The sequence below is a fragment of the Pongo pygmaeus genome, chromosome 18 (assembly GCF_028885625.2).
Source record: "Pongo pygmaeus isolate AG05252 chromosome 18, NHGRI_mPonPyg2-v2.0_pri, whole genome shotgun sequence".
NCBI lineage: Eukaryota > Metazoa > Chordata > Mammalia > Primates > Hominidae > Pongo > Pongo pygmaeus.
In genome coordinates this window covers 5618490-5635747 of record NC_072391.2, presented here as the reverse complement: position 1 = coordinate 5635747, position 17258 = coordinate 5618490, and the positions used below count along the sequence as shown (strand labels likewise).

The 17258-nt window shown below is 48.2% G+C and overlaps 1 protein-coding gene across 1 annotated transcript in view; it reads left to right on the top strand.

The window, feature by feature from the left end:
* The window catches only part of LOC129016074 (olfactory receptor 7E24-like), a 50956-nt gene that overhangs the window by 12855 nt on the left and 20843 nt on the right, over positions 1-17258 (top strand). Inside the window, exon 2 of the mRNA XM_063654812.1 lies at positions 16249-16445. The gene's annotated coding sequence lies outside the window, so the exon portion shown is untranslated. The remainder of the gene's footprint in view (positions 1-16248; positions 16446-17258) is intronic.

Sequence of the window (17258 nt, the reverse complement as noted above, 5' to 3'; positions counted from 1 at the left end):
CTGGATCATCCTACACATCCTCAAAGTGGGCAGAGTTGAAAGGCTGTCTAAACAGGTGGGGTGGAAGGCGGTGCCCTTCTCCCTCCTGTCCGTGTGTCGAGCTCTGTTGGTCCTTCTGATTGGTTAGCGACCCTGAGTGTTTCTGAGAGCATTTTGTTGTATGCCGGGGCAGAACAACTAATCTGGCCAATTCCAAGCAGAAAAGATCAAGTACAGATTTCATATCTGAGTTTTAAGTGCTAGTAAAAAGTTGCATTAAGTTATCAAATGCACTGCGATCCTGGCTTCATCGCCAAGTGGCTCTGCAGTTTGAGGATTATGCTGCATCCCGAAGAAAAGAAAATTGTTCCGTTTAGATGCTTGGGGTAAAGGGGGATTGATCCAGTTACTTTCCAACTAATCTAAGTCAGATGGAGTTCGCTGCATAACTTTCTAAGGTTGGTACTTGGTCAAAGAACAAGGTGATCATTTTTGTAGGATTGGAGGCCTTTGGTTGAAAAGGCATGAAGAAGTTTCTACCAGTCCTGTTTGAAATAAAATAGTAGTGTAATCTAAAGATTTTAATACAAGATCAACACAGCACATTTAGAGTAACTTTTGAAAATTGGTTGACGGATGTGCTTCTGTCTCTCTCTCTTTCCGTAGACGTGTGTGTAGCATATTACGTAGAGAAATCTATAAGCCCTGGGTTATGTTGGTTGCTGATGAGGATTAACCAGAAGCTACTACTCACTTATTCACCTTTGATGTGCTCTAGTTCTGGTAGTCTTCTTCACTGTGTCATTCATTCAAGAACAGTTCATTGGGCTGGATGCGGTGGTTCACACCTGTAATCCCAGCACTTTGGGAGGCTGAGGCGGGTGGATCATGAGATCTGGAGTTTGAGACCAACCTGGCCAACATGGTGAAACCCTATCTCTACTAAAAATACAAACATTAGCTGGGCCTGGTGGCATGCGCCTATAATCCCAGCTACTCGGGAGGCTGAGACAGAATGGCTTGAACCCAGGAGGCAGAGGTTGCAGTGAGCTGAGATTGTGCCACTGCACTGCAGCCTGGGTGACAAAGCAAGACTCCATCTTGGGAAAAAAACAAAAAATATTGCATGGTCATGTCAGCATCCTCCCCACCCCCCCTTCCCCAGATCAACCAAAAAAATGGAGAAAAATCTGGAAGGCCACTCCTTTAGACCACTCATGCTAAGTATGAGTGCACACTCACAAAGCCTGCAAGCCAGCTGTATTAGTTCATTGTTGCATTGCTATAAAGAAATCTCTGAGACTGGGTAATTTATGCTTGATCTTAGCCAAAAGCCTGAGAAGCAATGGGATTGCGTAATTTATAAGGAAAGAGGTTGAATTGGCTCACTCTTCTGCAGACTGTACGGGAAGCATAGCAGCTTCTGCTTCTGGTGAGGCCTCAGGAAGCTTCCAATCATGGCAGAAGATGAAGGAGGAGCAGTTCTCTGACATGGCAGGAGCAGGAGCCAGAGAGAATGACCAGTGGACGCGCTGTGCACTTTTTTTTTTTTTTTTGAGACAGAGTCTTCCTTTGTCTTCCAAGCTGGAGTGCAATGGTGTGATCTTGGCTCACTGCAACCTCTGCCTCCTGAGCTCAAGTGATTTTCCTGCCTCAGCCTCCCAAGTAGCTGGGATTACAGGTGCCCACAACCATGCTGGCTACTTTTTGTATTTTTATTAGAGACGGGGTTTTGCCATGTAGGCCAGGCTGGTCTTGAACTCCTGACCTCAGTTGATCCACCCACCTCAGCGTTTCAAAGTGCTGAGATTACAGGCCTGAGCCACCACGCCTGGCCCCACACACTTTTAAACGACCAGATGTCATGAGAACTCACTCACTATCGTGAATACAATACCAAAGAGAATGCTGCTAAACCATCCATTGGAAACCTGCCCCCATGATCCAATTGCCTCCCACCACGCCCCAGCTCCAACACTGGGGATTACAATACAACACACAATTGCATGGAGATACAGATCCAAACTCTATCACCAGCCCTTCTGCTCTCACCTCCGCCGTTTTAGACAACCAGGATTTGAATTGCCTGTTCCATTTCTGTGCCAAATTATGACTCTGAAGAGGATGCCTCTCTGCCCATTGTTGGACATTATGGGCTGTACAGAGTGCTCCTTTTTCTGAAGCAATGACGTTGGCCATCAAGATTCATGCAGTATCTCTTGTTCTGTTTTTTATTTTTCCCCTTTTCTTTCTGTTCTTTTCCTTTTTTTTTTTTTTTGTTTTTTTTTTTTTGAGACAGAGTCTCCCTCTGTCTCCCAGGCTGGAGTGCAATGACAGGATCTTGGCTCACTGCAAACTCCGCCTCCAGGGTTCAGGTGATTCTACCGCCTCAGCCTCCCAAGTAGCTGGGATTGGCTAATTTTTCTGTATTTTTGTAGTGATGGGGTGTCACCATGTTTACCAGGCTGGTCTTGAACTCCTGACCTCAGGTGATCTGTCCGCCTCAGCCTCCCAAAGTGCTGGGATTACAGGCATGAGCCACCGTGCCTGGCCTTTTTTCTTTTTTTTTAAGGGCACTCTGAGTGTTTGCATCTTCTACCACACAAACAAAGCCCAGTCCAGAGACAGTGTCTATTCCTGTCAAGACCTAGATGCAGCCCCCCAGGGCTGCCAGCATCCATCTCACTTGCCAGTTATGTTAAGAGCTTTCCCAGCAGGGAATGTGCCTCGCAGCCATGCGCAGTCGCTGTTTCTCTTGCTGGCAGACAGAACAGTTCTTTTTTTTTTTTTTGAGATGTTGTTCCACTCTTGCTGCCCAGGTCGGAGTCCAGTGGCGTCATCTCGGCTCACGGCAACCTCCGCCTCCTGGGTACAAGCAATTCTCCTGCCTCAGCTGGGATTATAGTCATGCACCACCACGCCCTGGAAATTTTGTATTTTTAGTAGAGATGGGGTTTCTCCATGTTGGTCAGGCTGGTCTTGAACTCCCAACCTCAGGTGATCCATCCGCCTTGGCCACCCAAAATGCTGGAACTACAGGCTTGAGCCACCGCACCCAGCGACAGAACAGTTCTTATTGGCATTTTGAGCCCGAGGGGCATGGCTAGATTCAGCCCATCTCTGCACTGCTGCAGAACCACGTTGTTCACTCATTTTATGGACCCAGGGGCCCGCCTCACAGGAGCACACAAAAAAAATCCACTTGGTGACTCCAACCACCTCCTGAGCCTGGAAGGGAGTTTTCCTGATGGGTGTGAACCTGTTCTACTTCAAGGCATCTTTCACCTCTCCACAGGGCTGTGCCCCATATGGACATCCCGTTAATAAGCCAGGTGGCTATTACCCTCTTGCCTGAGTATACAGCCAAGACACTGGTCACTGCCCAGGAGTCAGTAAAAACCCAAACAGGGGGCTTCTACCACTGTTCAACTGATGAAATATCTATTTCACAATATCACACTCCTGAGGAACACTTAGACACCATGATTCTTTGAAAATCAGTTATTGGCATCATTCTGGTAAAAATCAGCAGCTAGGAAAACAGCATGCAATTCAGCTCACTGAGCTGACTGATTTCTACCGTCTTTAGCCAGAGTAGCAGTCCTCCAAACAGGATGTTGTTTGTTCACCGCGAAATTGTCATTCACAGACCAAACAGCTGGGGGTGAGTGAGTTGAGAGTTGGTTATATAGGGCACTATCAAACTGTTGATAGAATCCAGCAGCTCCTCACTGTTCTAGAGTCAGTCGTAGGAGAAAAGAGGCTCCCTGCTTGGGAATATCTCCTCCCTGCATTCCTCAGGTAGAATGATCCAGTATAAACCATTTCCATTTTATTATGTTTCTTTCTCCCTTTTTTTTTTTTTTTTTCTGAGATGGAGTCTTGCTCTTGTTGCCCAGGCTGGAGTGCAATGGTGCGATCTCGGCTCACTGCAACCTCTGCCTCCCAGATTCAAGTGATACACCTGCCTCAGCTTCCCAAGTAACTGGGATTACAAGCGCCTGCTACCACACCTGGCTAATTTTGTATTTTTAGCAGAGATGGGGTTTTTCCATGTGAGTCAGGCTGGTCTTGAACTCTCGATCTCAAGTGATCCACCTGCCTCAGCCTCCCAAAATGCTGGGATTACAAGCATGAGCCACCGTGCCTGGCCCCTCCCCTCACTTTTCAACCTTTTCCAAACAAGCTTCTGTCCCCAACCCCGATTCCATATGGTTTCAAAATGGTTCTTCACGGCCTCCGTGTTGCTGAAACCATGGGGTTGTCTAACTCTCCTTCTTTCTGAGCTTTTGGCACTGTAGACCAAACAGCTTGCGGCATGGGCAGGCAGCCTGGAGGACCAGAGCATTTGGGCAATGGCTGGTCCTCATGAGCCTGTCCTGCTGCCACCCAGCAGCCCATCCTCGTGGGACTGAGGCTGGCTACGGAAGGCATTCTGCACCCCCTTGCTCCGTGTGTTACCCAAGGCTCCATGGTGCCTAGGCTTTCTTTATTGTTTAAAAGTGCAGGTCAGATAACTGCAGGTGAAGTTTTCTTAAACAATTTTGTTTATATATCCAAAGTGGATAACTGGGTGAGCTTTCACAAAGTAAAGCACATGCACGCCATGCAGATCAAGGAACAGGGCATGGCTAGCTCACCTGAGCGTCTCATTCTCCCCTCCCTAATGCTAGCTCCTCTCCTCCCAAAGGTAATGCTATCCTGGGGATACGGATTATTTTTTTCCTTTTAAATAGACTTAATGTGTTAGAGAAGTTCTAGGTTCATAGAAAAATGGAGCAGAGGCCAGGCACTGTGGCTCACACCTGTAATCCCAGCACTTTGAGAGGCCGAGGTGGGCAGATCACGAGGTCAGGAGTTTGAAACCAGCCTGACCAACATGATGAAACCCTGTCTCTACTGAAAATACAAAAAATTAGCCGGGCCTGGTGGTGCATGCCTGTAATCCTAGCTACTTAGGGGGCTGAGGCAGGAGAATTGCTTGAACATGGGAGGTGGAGGTTGCAGTGGGCAGAGATCTTACCACTGTATTCCAGCCTGGGTGACAAAGAAAGAAAAAAAGAAAGGAGAGAGAGAGAGAGAAAGAAAGGAGGGAGGGAGGGAAGGAAGGAAGTAAGGAAAGAAGGAAGGGAAGGAAAAGGAAAGAAACAGAAAAGAAAAGAAAGAAAGAAAAATGGAGCAGAAAGTGCAGAGTTTTCATCAACCTCTACCCCCATCTGCCACACACACACACACGCAGCTTCCCCCACTAGCAATATCAAACCTGAGTGGGATATTTGTTATAATCAATAAACCTACATTGACACATCACTGTCACCGAGAGTCCAAAGTTTACATGAGGGCTCACTCTTGGTGTTGTACATTGCATGGGTTTGGACATACGGACAATGACATGGATCCACCGTTGTAGTATCACACAGAGTAGTTTCACTGCCCTAAAAATCCTCTGTCTTTCACCAATTCTTTCCTCCTTTCTCCTGACCTCTGGCAACCGTGGATATTTTCGCTGTCTCCATAGTTTTGCTTTATCCAGAATGTCATGTAGTTGGAATCATACTGTGCGCAGCCTTTTAGGATGGGCTTCGTTCACTTAGGAATATGCATTTAAGGTTTCTCCATGTCTTTTTGTGGTTTGATAGCTCATTTCATTTTAGTGCTAAATAACATTCCATCGTCTGGATGTGGGCCTAGGTTTCTTTGTTTTTGTTGTTGTTGTTGTTGTTTGAGATGGGGTTTTGCTCTGTTTCCCCGGCTGGAGTGCAGTGGCACAATCTCAGCTCACTGCAGCCTCCACCTCCAGGGTTCAAGCAGTTCCCCCACCTCAGCCTCCAGCGTAGCTGGAATTACAGGGGCGTGCCACCACACCCGGCTAATTTTTTGCATTTTTAGTAGAGATGGAATTTCACCATGTTGGCCAGGCTGGTCTCGAACTCCTGAGCTCATGTGATCCATCCGCTTCAGCCTCCCAAAGTGCTGGGATTACAGATGTGAGCCGCCACACCTGGCCGGGCCTAGGTTTTTGAAGAAGGAATTGAACTGAGTGCAGGGCAGGTTCTACTGCTGAAGCGTCTTCTTTGTACTTGGAATGTGCTAGAACGGATAGACTTCAAAGTGCAAAGCGTCTGAAGGATCTGGCATTAGTTAATTGTATGCACTGAGCTTCTGTCCCCAGAATACCACTCTCAGAGTAAGAATACGGCAAGGCCGGTTGGATAGGTGGGGCATGGATTGGAGGCTCAGGCCACTGCACTGCACATACAGGTCTTGATGTAAACGGTCTGGTGGAGGTCAAGTTCTGTTTAGCAGGGATAGACTATGTGACAGAGTGAAGAAAGGTAATGGTCTCAACGCAGCAAAAGCTTCATTCCCACTCATGTGACAGTCTGTGGAGCAGGCAGCTCCTCTCCTCATGAACCTGGGACCCAGGTATCTTCCATCTGGTGGCTCTGCTTCTCCGGAGCCTTGTTATTTTTTCCATCTAGCTATAGTGACAAGATCTTTTGGACGAGCCGTGAATATTAAACCAAAGGCAAACTCTGGAAATTGATTTGACGTGTGGTCAGCTGCTCACTTAGCACAGTCTGGGAAATGCTGGGGTGATGGACAAGAAGGTTTTCATGAGGAGGCTGAAGAGATCTAAGTATAGGGGTGCCAGCCTGGGGCACTTCAGCAGGGGCACTGGCCTAGGGGTAGCATCAGGGTGATCCTGATTTCCCTTGGGCAGGGTGTGGCTCACGACGGGGTGCTGAGAACCCACCAAGAAGGCTGGTACTTTCAGTACTCATTGTTTTATGAGGGCCTGCCTGTGTGCCAGGCGGGAAGACACTGACCAGAGGCCCAGGGCCACTGAAGGGTCTCGGCCTGGTCTCTTGGTTCCTGGGGGGTACACTGTACAAGCGATGATATAGTTCCAAGGGGCAGGATTCTGACACACACTCCTCGTGCCAATGTCCATTTTGCCACTCATGTTAGATTTTGTTTCTCTAAGTGAACTTACTCAGGACAGCTGGGTTCTTGGTCATTCTTCCAGTGGTTTTCAAGGGTGAAAAAAGGAGTTTCAGCAAGACAGCTAACGTCTGGATGAGCGAGCCAGGAAGTTTCTGTAGCCTTCCTTTAGTGAGCACTCTGGGCTGGTGGGCGTAAGGACTCCAGTTTCATGTGAGTCCGTGTGAAGAGACCACCAAACAGGCTTTGTGTGAGCAACATGGCTGTTTATTTCACTTGAGTGCAGGCGGGCTGAGTCTGAAAAGAGAGTCAGCGAAGGGAGATGGGGTGGGGCCGTTTTATAGGATTTGGGTAGGTAAAGGTAAATTACAAAGGGGGGTTGTTCTTTGGCTGGCAGAGTGGGAGTCACAAGGTGCTCAGTGGGGGAGGTTTTGAGCCAGGATGAGCCAGGAGAAGGAATTTCACAAGACAGTGTCATCAGTTAAGGCAGGAACAGGCCATTTTCACTTCTTTTGTGGTGGAATGTCATCAGTTAAGGCAGGAACCGGCCATCTGGATGTGTACGTGCACGTCACAGGGGATATGATGGCTTAGCTTGGGCTCAGAGGCCTGACATTCCTGTCTTCTTATATTAATAAGAAAAATAAAATGAAATAGTGGTAAAGTGTTGGGACAGCAAAAATTTGGGGGGATGGTATGGAGAGATAATGGGCGATGTTTCTCAGCGCTGCTTCGAGCGGGATTGGGGCGGCGTGGGAACTTAGAGTGGGAGAGATTAAGCTGAAGGAAGATTTTGCGGTAAGGGGTGATATTATGGGGTTGTTAGAAGGAACATTTGTTATTTAGAATTATTGGTGATGGCCTGGACACAGTTTTGTATGAACTAAAAAACTAAACAGAGAGGAGAAAAATAGGTATTAAAGGTCTAAGAATTGGGAGGACCTAGGACATCTAATTAGAGTGCCTAAGGAAATTCAGCATAGTCCTGTCAGCAAAGATTATTTATTTACTTCAAGAGTTTAGAGTGGCAGCTTGGGAATAGCACCAGGAGATATCAGCTGTGATGGCTTGGAGAAACAGTGTAAACCGACAGTGTAAACAAGAGCAGGGCATGTATGAGTAGTTGGGAACGGTGAATAGGAGTATGACTAGATAGACGATAGTAGGGATGACAAGTTTTTTTGGGGGCACAGTCTATGTTGGCCTGGTGTCCAGAATTAGACTGGGGCCTAATAAAAAGGAGCGTCTATACAGGAGCTCCAATGGGCTGTATTTTGTAGCATTCTGAGGACAGGTCTGACTTCTGAGAAGGGAAAGTGGTAAAAGTATTGTCCAGTCCTTTTTAAGTTAGTGGCTGAGCTTGGTGACGTGTGTTTTTAAAAGACCTTCAGTCCATTCTACTTTTCCTGAAGACGGAGGACTGTAAGGGATATAAAGTTTTCACTGAATACTAAGAGCCTCAAAAACTGCTTGGCTGATTTCACTAATAAAGGCTGGTCTGTTATCAGACTGTATAGAGCTGGAAAGGCTAAACTGAGGAATTATGTCTGACAGAAGGCAAGAAATGACTGTGGAGGCCTTCTCAGGCCCTGTAGGAAAGGCCTGTACCTATCCAGTGAAAGTGTCTACCTAGACTAAGAGGTATTTTAGTTATCTGACTCGGGGCATGTTGAGTAAAGCTAATTTGCCAGTCCTGGGTGGGGGCAAATCCTCGAGCTTGATGTGTAAGGAAGGGAGGGGGCCTGAATAATCCCTGAAGAGTAGCAGAATAGCAGATGGAACACTGAGAAGTTATTTCCTTGAAGATAGATTTCCACGATGGAAAGGAAATGAGAGGTTCTAAGAGGCGGGCTAGTGGCTTGTACTATAGCATAGCCTGCCTTTGCTGGTGTGTGGCGATTAGGCCTGGTGGAACTGCCATCAATAAATCAAGCGTGATCAGGGTGAGGAAAAGGAAAGAAGGAAATATGGGGAAATGGGGTGAATGTCAGGTGGATCAGAGAGATACAGTCATGGGAGTCAGGTGTGGCATCAGGAATAATGTGGGAGGCCGGACTGAAGTCCGGGCCCGGAACAATGGTGACTGTGGGACTTAACAAAGAGTGAATACAGCTGAAGGACCCGGGGAGCAGAAAGTATATGCATCAGGTGTGAGGAAGAAAATAGATTTTGGAAGTTATGAGAAATGCAGAGAGTGAGTTGAGCATAGTTTGTGATTTTGAGGGCCTCTAAAAGTATTAGGGCGGCAGCAGCTGCTGCATGGAGACATGATGGCTAGGCTAAAACAGTAAGGTCAAGTTCTTTGGACAGAAAGGCTACAGGGTGCAGTCCTGGCTCTTGTGTAAGAATTCTGACCGCACTAACCATGCCTAGGAAGGAAAGGAGTTGTTGTTTTGTAAGGGATTGAGGTTTGGGAGATTAATCAGACATGATCAGCAGGGAGAGCACGTGTGTTTTTATGAGAATTATGCTGAGATAGGAAACAGATGAGGATGAAATTTGGGCTTGACTGAAGTAATGGGAGCTGTCTGTGAAGGCTTGTGGCAGTACAGCCCAGGTAATTTGCTGAGCCTGATGGGTGTCAGGGTCAGTCCAAGTGAAAGCGAAGAGAGGCTGGGATGACGGGTGCAAAGGAATAGTAAAGAAAGCATGTTTGTGATCCAGAACAGAATAATGGGTTGTGGAGGGAGGTACTGAGGATAGGAGAGTATATGTGTTTGCCACCATGGGGTGGATAGGCAAAACAATTTGATTGATAAGGCGCAGATCCTGAACTAACTTGTAAGTCTTGTCTGGTTTTAGGACAGGTAAAATGGGGGAATTGTAAGGAGAGTTTATAGGCTTTAAAAGGCCATGCTGTAGCAGGCGAGTGATAACAGGCTTTAATCTTTTTAAAGCATGCTGTTTGGTGGGATATTGGGGTTGAGTGGGGTAAGGGTGATTAGGTTTCAATGAGATGGTAAGGGGTGCATGATTGGTCGCCAAGGAGGGTGTAGAGGTATCCTATACTTGTGGGTTAAGGTGGGGAGATACAAGAGGAGGATGTGAAGGAGGCTTTGAACTGGCAGAAAAGGTGGCAATGAGGTGTGGCTGTAGCCCAGGAATAGTCAGGGAAGCAGATAATTTCGTTAAAGTGTCTTGGCCTAATAAGGGAACTGGGCAGGTGGGGATAACTAAAAAGGAGTGCTTAAAAGAGTATTGCCTAAGTTGGCATCAGAGCTGGGGAGTTTTAAGAGGTTTAGAAGCCTGGCTGTCAATACCTACAACAGTTACGGAGGCAAGGGAAACAGGCGCTTGAAAAGAAGGTAATGTGGAGTGGGTAGCCTCCGTATTGATTAAGAAGGGGACGGACTTACCCTCCACTGTGAGATTTACCTAAAGCTCGGCGTCCATGATGGTCTACGGGGCTTCTGAGGTAATCAGGCAACATCAGGCTTCAGCTGCTAAGCTGAGAAGGAGTCAGTCAGAGAGGTTTGGGCCAGAGTTCCAGGGGCTCTGGGAGTGGCTGCCAGGTGAGTTGAACAGTCCGATTTCCAGTGGGGTCACGCACAGATGGGACGTGGCTTAGGAGGAATCCTAGGCTGCAGGCATTCCCTGGCCTGGTGGCCAGATTTCTGGCACTTGTAGCAAGCTCCTGGGGGAGGAGGTTCTGGAGGAACGCCTGGCTGCTCTGGTTCAGGCGTTTGGAAGTTCTTGTTTGCTGGAGATGTGGCTGGAGTTTGTCTCACGGTGGAGGCAAGGAATTACAACCTTTTTCTATTATTGTACACCTTGAAGGTGAGGTTAATTAAACCCTGTGGTGGGGTTTGAGGGCCAGAGTTTAATTTTTGGAGTTTTATTTAATGTAGGGAGCAGATTGGGAAATAAAATGTATACTGAGAATAAGACAGCCTTTTGACTTTTTAGGGTCTAGGGCTGCAAAGTGTCTCAGGGTTGCTGCCAAACAAGCCATGAACTGGGCTGGATTTTTATATTTGATGAAAAAGAGGCTAAATGCTATCTGATTTGGGATAAAGAAAAAGAATTAACATTGACTATATGTTTAGTTCCAGGCACCTTTTTAAGAGTAAATTTCTGAGCAGGTTGGGGAGGGCTAGTCATGGAATGAAACTGTAAGCCGGACCGGGTGTGAGGAGGGGAGGTGATAAAAGGATTACAGGGTGGAGGAGCAGAGGCTGAGGAAGAATTGGGACCTAGCTGGGCCTGGCGAGGAGCAGCCTGGGGAGGAAGGGAGAGGTCAGATTGGTCTGTAGAAAAGGAAGATTGGAAAGACTCAGTGATGCTTGGGTTTGGGACTGAGGGGACAGGCGGGAGGGAAAGGAGGAAGATTTGGGATGAGTTGCTTTGGGCACAGAGACTAGGAAGGGACCAATGTGTAAAAGAATGCCTGGAAGTCAGGCACCTCAGACCGTTTGCCTATTTTACGACAAGAATTGTTTAGATCTTGCAGGATGGAAAAATTGAAAGTGCCATTTTCTGGCTATTTGGAACTACTGTTGAGTTTGTATTGGGGTCAAGCAGCATTGCAGAAGAAAATAAGATGCTGAGATTTTAGGTCAGGTGAGAATTGAAGAGGTTTTAAGTTCTTAAAAATATAGGCTAAGGGAGAAGAAGGAGGAATGGAGGGTGGAAGGTTGCCCATAGTGAAGGAAGCAAGCCCAGAGAAAAGAGACAGGGAGGGAAGGGGTTCAGGGGTTCTTACCCTCCAGAAAAGTGGGAAAGGGGTTGGGATGCAGAGATACAAGGTCTGGGCATGGAAATAAGGGATGGGGGCACAGAGAAAAGGGGTCGTGGTGTGGAAATAAGGGATTGGGGTGCAGGGATATGAGGTTGGGGTGCTAGTCCCTTCCCCAGAAAAGTGGGACTTGCCACTAAGGGTGAAGGAGAAGGGGTTGGGGGTTTCTTGCCCCCTAGAATGGTGGAGAAGGGGTAGAGACATGGAGAGATGGGGTTGGGGTACTTGCCCCTCTCCCAGAAAAGTGGGACTTGCCGCTAAGGGTGAAGGAGAAGGGGTTGAGGGGTACTTGCCCCTCCCACAGAGAAGCAGAGAAGGGGTAGAGACATGGAGAGAAGGGGTTGGGGTACTTGCGCCTCCCACAGAAAAGCGGGACTTGCCACTAAGGGTGAAGGAGAAGGGGTTGAGGGATACTTGCCCCTCCCCCAGAAAAGCAGAGAAGGGGTAGAGACATGGAGAGAAGTGGTTGGGGTACTTGCCCCTCCCACAGAAAAGCAGAGAAGGGGTACAGACACGGAGAGAAGGGGTTGGGGTACTTGTCCCTCCCGCAGAAAAGCGGGACTTGTCACTAAGGGTGAAGGACCAAGGCAGGCGTCCCTGGGTGGTCTGACACCTTTGAAACGTGGGTGAATAATCAGAGAGAGAGGCGTCCCTGCAATGATTAAACACCAAGGGAAGGCTGCCTTCCCTGTCCATGACCACCACCAAAGTTTTGGGTCCATGGATAAAACGTGTCTCCTTTGTCTCTACCAGAAAATGAAAGGAACTGAAATTAAGAGAAGGGAGAGATTGAAGACTGGAAAGGAGAAAGTGGTTGACAGACAGAGAGGTTGCAGAAGAGAGTAAGAAGAGGCCACTTGCCTGATTTAAAACTGGTGAGATGTTCCTTGGGCTGGTGGGTCTGAGGACCTGAGGTTGTAGGTGGATCTTTTCATGCAGCAAAGAACAGGAGGACATGGGATTGATCTCCCAAGGGAGGTCCCCCGATCCAAGTCACAGCACCAAATTTCATACACGTCCATGTGAAGAGACCACCAAACAGGCTTTGTGTGAGCAACATGGCTGTTTATTTCACCTGGGTGCAGGCGGACTGAGTCTGAAAGAGAGTCAGTGAAGGGAGATGGGGTGGGGCCGTTTTATAGGATTTGGGTAGGCAAAGGAAAATTACAGTCAAAGGGGGGTTGTTCTCTGGTGGGCAGAGTGGGGGTCACAGTTACTCAGTGGGGGAGGTTTCGAGCCAGGATGAACAAGGAGAAGGAATTTCACAAGACAATGTCATCAGTTAAGGCAGGAACAGGCCATTTTCACTTCTTTTGTGGTGGAATGTCATCAGTTAAGGCAGGAACCGGCCATCTGGATGTGTATGTGCAGGTCACAGGGGATATGGTGTCTTAGCTTGGGCTCAGAGGCCTGACACCCAGGGCAGGCTGGCTCAGCCCCTTTGACTTCAGATTTCAGGGAAGGCCAGGGAGCTGGATTGGGTGCCTGAATTTTCTGAGAATTATGTTTCCGAGAAGATTTTGAAACCTAAACAGGAATACTTTACACACAGGTCATCAAGCAGGAACTGGGAAGTTCCGAAGCTGCCCTCCTTCATGCCACCTCCTCCCTTCAGAGGCCAAGGGCTGCCAAGCTGTCTCCCACACACCTCAGTGAAAAGTCCCTGGCTCTCCTCCCAGCCACCTCGCTGTGACTTTGTGAGATGTGAGAAGGAGGAAGGGGATCTACGTTCTGGATGAACCTTCCTTCCTCCTTGCCGAATAATAGTTTAGGCCCCTGTGTCTGCTGGGCCTCAGACCTTCTCAGAGCCCAGGGCCCACTGTGGCTCCTGCAAGCTGCCTGGGAATTCCACGGAGGCTGACGGGCTGCCTGTCTTATTCCCAGTCTGCTGCAACCCCTTTCCTAAGCTTGGGTGGCTGAAAACAACAGAAATTCATCCTCTCACAGTTCTGGAGGCCAGAGACTGAATGCAAGTGTTGGCAGGGCTGTGCTGCCTTTGAAGGTTCTAGGGCAGAATCCTTCCTGGCCTTTTCCAGTTTTGGGTGGTGGCCGGCAACGCTCAGCATTCCTTGGCTTCAGATGCATCATTCCAGCTGCACACGGCTGTCTTCCCTCTGTGTCTCTTCTTTTCTTCTTATAAGGACACCAGTCACATGGTGTGAAGGGCCCACCTTACTCCAGTAGGTCGCCAAGTTAATTCGTTACATCTGCAACCACCCTATTTCCAAATGTCACATTCTGAGGTTCCTGATTGAAGGGCTGGGTTGCCCCTCCACACCTGTGGGCGTTTCTAGTCAGGTGGAAGGGGAGACTTGGAAAAGAAAGAGACACAGAGACAGTATAGAGAAAGAAAATAGGGCCCAGGGGACGGGCGTTCAGCATATGGAGGACCCCTGCTGGCACCGGCCTCTGAGTTCCCTTAGTATTTATTGATCATTATCAGGCATTTCCCAGAGAGGTGGATTTGGCAGGACAATAGGGTAATAGCAGAGAGAAGGTCAGTAAGAAAACACGTGAACAAAGGTCTCTACATCTTAAACAAGGTAAAGAATTAAGTGCTGTGCTTTTGATGTGCATACACATAAACATCTTAATCCATTAAAGAGCAGTATTGCTGCCAGCATGTCCCACCTCCAGCCCCAAGGTGGTTTTCCCTTATCTCAGTAGATGGAATATACAATCGGGCTTGACACCGAGACATTCCATTGCCCAGGGACAAGCAGGAGACAGATGCCTTCCTCTTATCTCAACTGCAAAGAGGCTTTCCTCTTTCACTAATCCTCCTCAGCACAGACCCTTTACGGTTGTCGGGCTGGGGGATGGTCAGGTCTTTACCTGCCCACGAGGCCATATCTCAGGCTATCCCATGGGGAGAAACCTTGGACAATACCTGGCTTTCCCAGGCAGAGGTCCCTGTGGCCTTCCGCAGTGTTTTGCGTCTCTGAGTACTTGAGATTAGGGAGTGGTGATGACTCTTAACAAGCATGCTGCCTTCAAGCATTTGTTTAACAAAGCACACCCTGCACAGCCCTTTATCCATTTAACCCTGAGTTGACACAGCAGGTGTCTCAGGGAGCACAGGGTTGGGGGTAGGGTTACAGATTAACAGCATCTCAAGGCAGAAGAATTTTTCTTAGTACAGGACAAAATGGAGTCTCTTATGTCTACTTTCTACACAGATGCAGTAACAATCTGATTTCTCTTTCTTTTCCCCACACTGATAAATGTGAATTTGAAGGGACGCCATTCAACCCACAGCAGAGCCCCACCATCACCTCTCTGCACAGGGCACCCTGCCTGTCTTTCCTCTCTAGCACCAAGACAGAGCCAAGAGTGATTTCTTGAAATGAAACTGCATCGTCTCATCCCAATAAGGCATGGCCTCACTAGTGGGAGATGAGCAAATGAAAGCCTCCCTCAGGATGGGCATCCACCCATCCAGGGGACTCTCACCCCGATTTTTTTTTCCTGGTTTATAAAGGTGCTTCAGGACTTCTTGGCTCCTGGCCAACACCTTAGTGCTTCCTGAAGGGGAAAGAGGCCTCCAAACCATTCACTGGGCCATCCCAGACCGAGGTTTCTCACCCAGACATTGAAACAAGAGGAGTTCCGTTATCCCCCTTGCAGGGCATGTGACAGGGGCATGGCTCGATTCTCAGTACCCTGCTGCTCAAACCCCTAGAGGGAGCGTGCAGACAAGCAGGTCGTTGGGAGCGTTTCTGGGCTCCAACCCCACAGCAGCGTGTGGAATTGGGTGTTTACAGCTCCCGAAGCCCCAGTGGGCAGGTGTTACAGTGGTCTTCTTCAGTTTTGCCATCTGCAGGTGGCTCGTGTTAATTAGCTCAATGAGGCTCTCTGCCTTATCACAAAGACAGGAGGGCTTTCTGTATCCCGGGTTCTTGCCCTAGTGTACTTGAAAAATCAGATCGCAAGTGGACTTGGAGAATGAACGCAAGATTGTATTGAGTGGAGGAGGTGGCTCTCAGATGGATGGGGAGCCAGAAGGGGGGTGGAGTGGGAAGGTGGTCTTCCCCTAGAGTCAGGCTGCCCAGCAGCCAGACTCTCCTCCGACCGCCCCTGACTGAATTCCACATCACCCTGCTCTCAAAAGCCTGCCAACATCTGCTGATGTCTGTCGGTGTGCTCTTCTGCTTCTCTGCTCCTCTCGACGTCCAGCCACTTGTGTCTGTGCCCACTAGGGTCTGAGTTTTTTATGGGCACAGAATGGGGGTCATAGCAGGCTAGAGTAGTCTTGGAAAATGCAACATTTGGACATGAAAACAGGAGTGCCTGTTCTCACTAAGGTCCAAGGGCACAAGCCCGAGGGCAGAGCCCTCGCCAGGGACCCCACCCTTCTCTACCCAGCACTCCCCTGCCCCGCTTCCATATCAACATGAAAGCTGACATTGGCTCCTGTGCCCCACCTCTGGGCCTGGTTTGGTGACCTCTGCACCAGAGCTGCTAGGGAGGCCCCATCCCACATGTTGTTAACAGCCCTTCCCCAGGGGAACCAACATTCTCCTGTCCCCAAACCCAAGGAGGAGTGGTGGGTGCCTGAGCCTCTTGTAACCCGACTGAATATTTTCCAGGTTACCTAACCAAACTCCTGCAAAACCACACCACCTCTGCCTGTGATGGGGACTATTTGAATCTACAGTGCCCTCGGCATTCTACGATAAGTGTTTAATCGGCATTTTATGGGCAAGATTACCAAGTGTGTAGTTCCCAGAAGCCTGCCTCCCAGAGGGAAGACAGCTTAACCTGTGTGGCACCCACCACCTTCCAGGTATTGCCTTTTATAGACACGTTAAGATGATACAGTTTCAACAGACACTCTTTCTCTCTCTCTGGGTATAAATATATTTGTGATTATATAGTTCAATCCAAGCAAAACTGATCCATGAAAAATCCCATCTTATACAGATCACCAGTTTTGCAGGTGAGCTATTATTTGCTTCTGAAAGGATTTGTTACCCAACAAAACTAAATAGAATTCCTACGTATTGTAGAGACCCCTTTGTACACTTCAATATGAATTTATTTGTAGGTTAAACTTTACTTCAGTATAGCAAAGTACAACCAGGATAGTTTCCAACCTCCAGGCCCATATCTCCCATAAATACTCCTGTAGAAAGGGAAGGTGGGTTCCTTAAAGGAAACCACAAGTATCTCTTTGAGGCACACATCTGAACTCATGACCAACTTCTTAGAAAATGTACTCAAAGGTCCAGGTGCGATGGCTCATGCCTGTAATCCCAGCACTTTGGGAGGCCAAGGCTGGTGGATCACGAGGTCAGGAGATCAAGACCATCCTGGCTAACACGGTGAAACCCTGTCTCTACTAAAAATACAAAAAATTAGCCAGGTGAGTTGGTGGGCGCCTGTAGTCCCAGCTACTCCAGAGGCTGAGGCAGGAGAATGGCATGAACACGGGAGGTGGAGCTTGCAGTGAGCCGAGATCGTGCCACTGCACTCCAGCCTGGGCTACAGAGTGAGACTCCATCTCAAAAAAAAAAAAAAAAAAAATCAAATCATTATTAAACATTTTTACTAATTAAGTGGTTTTGGAGTACATTCTTTAAAAAAAAACAATTATGTT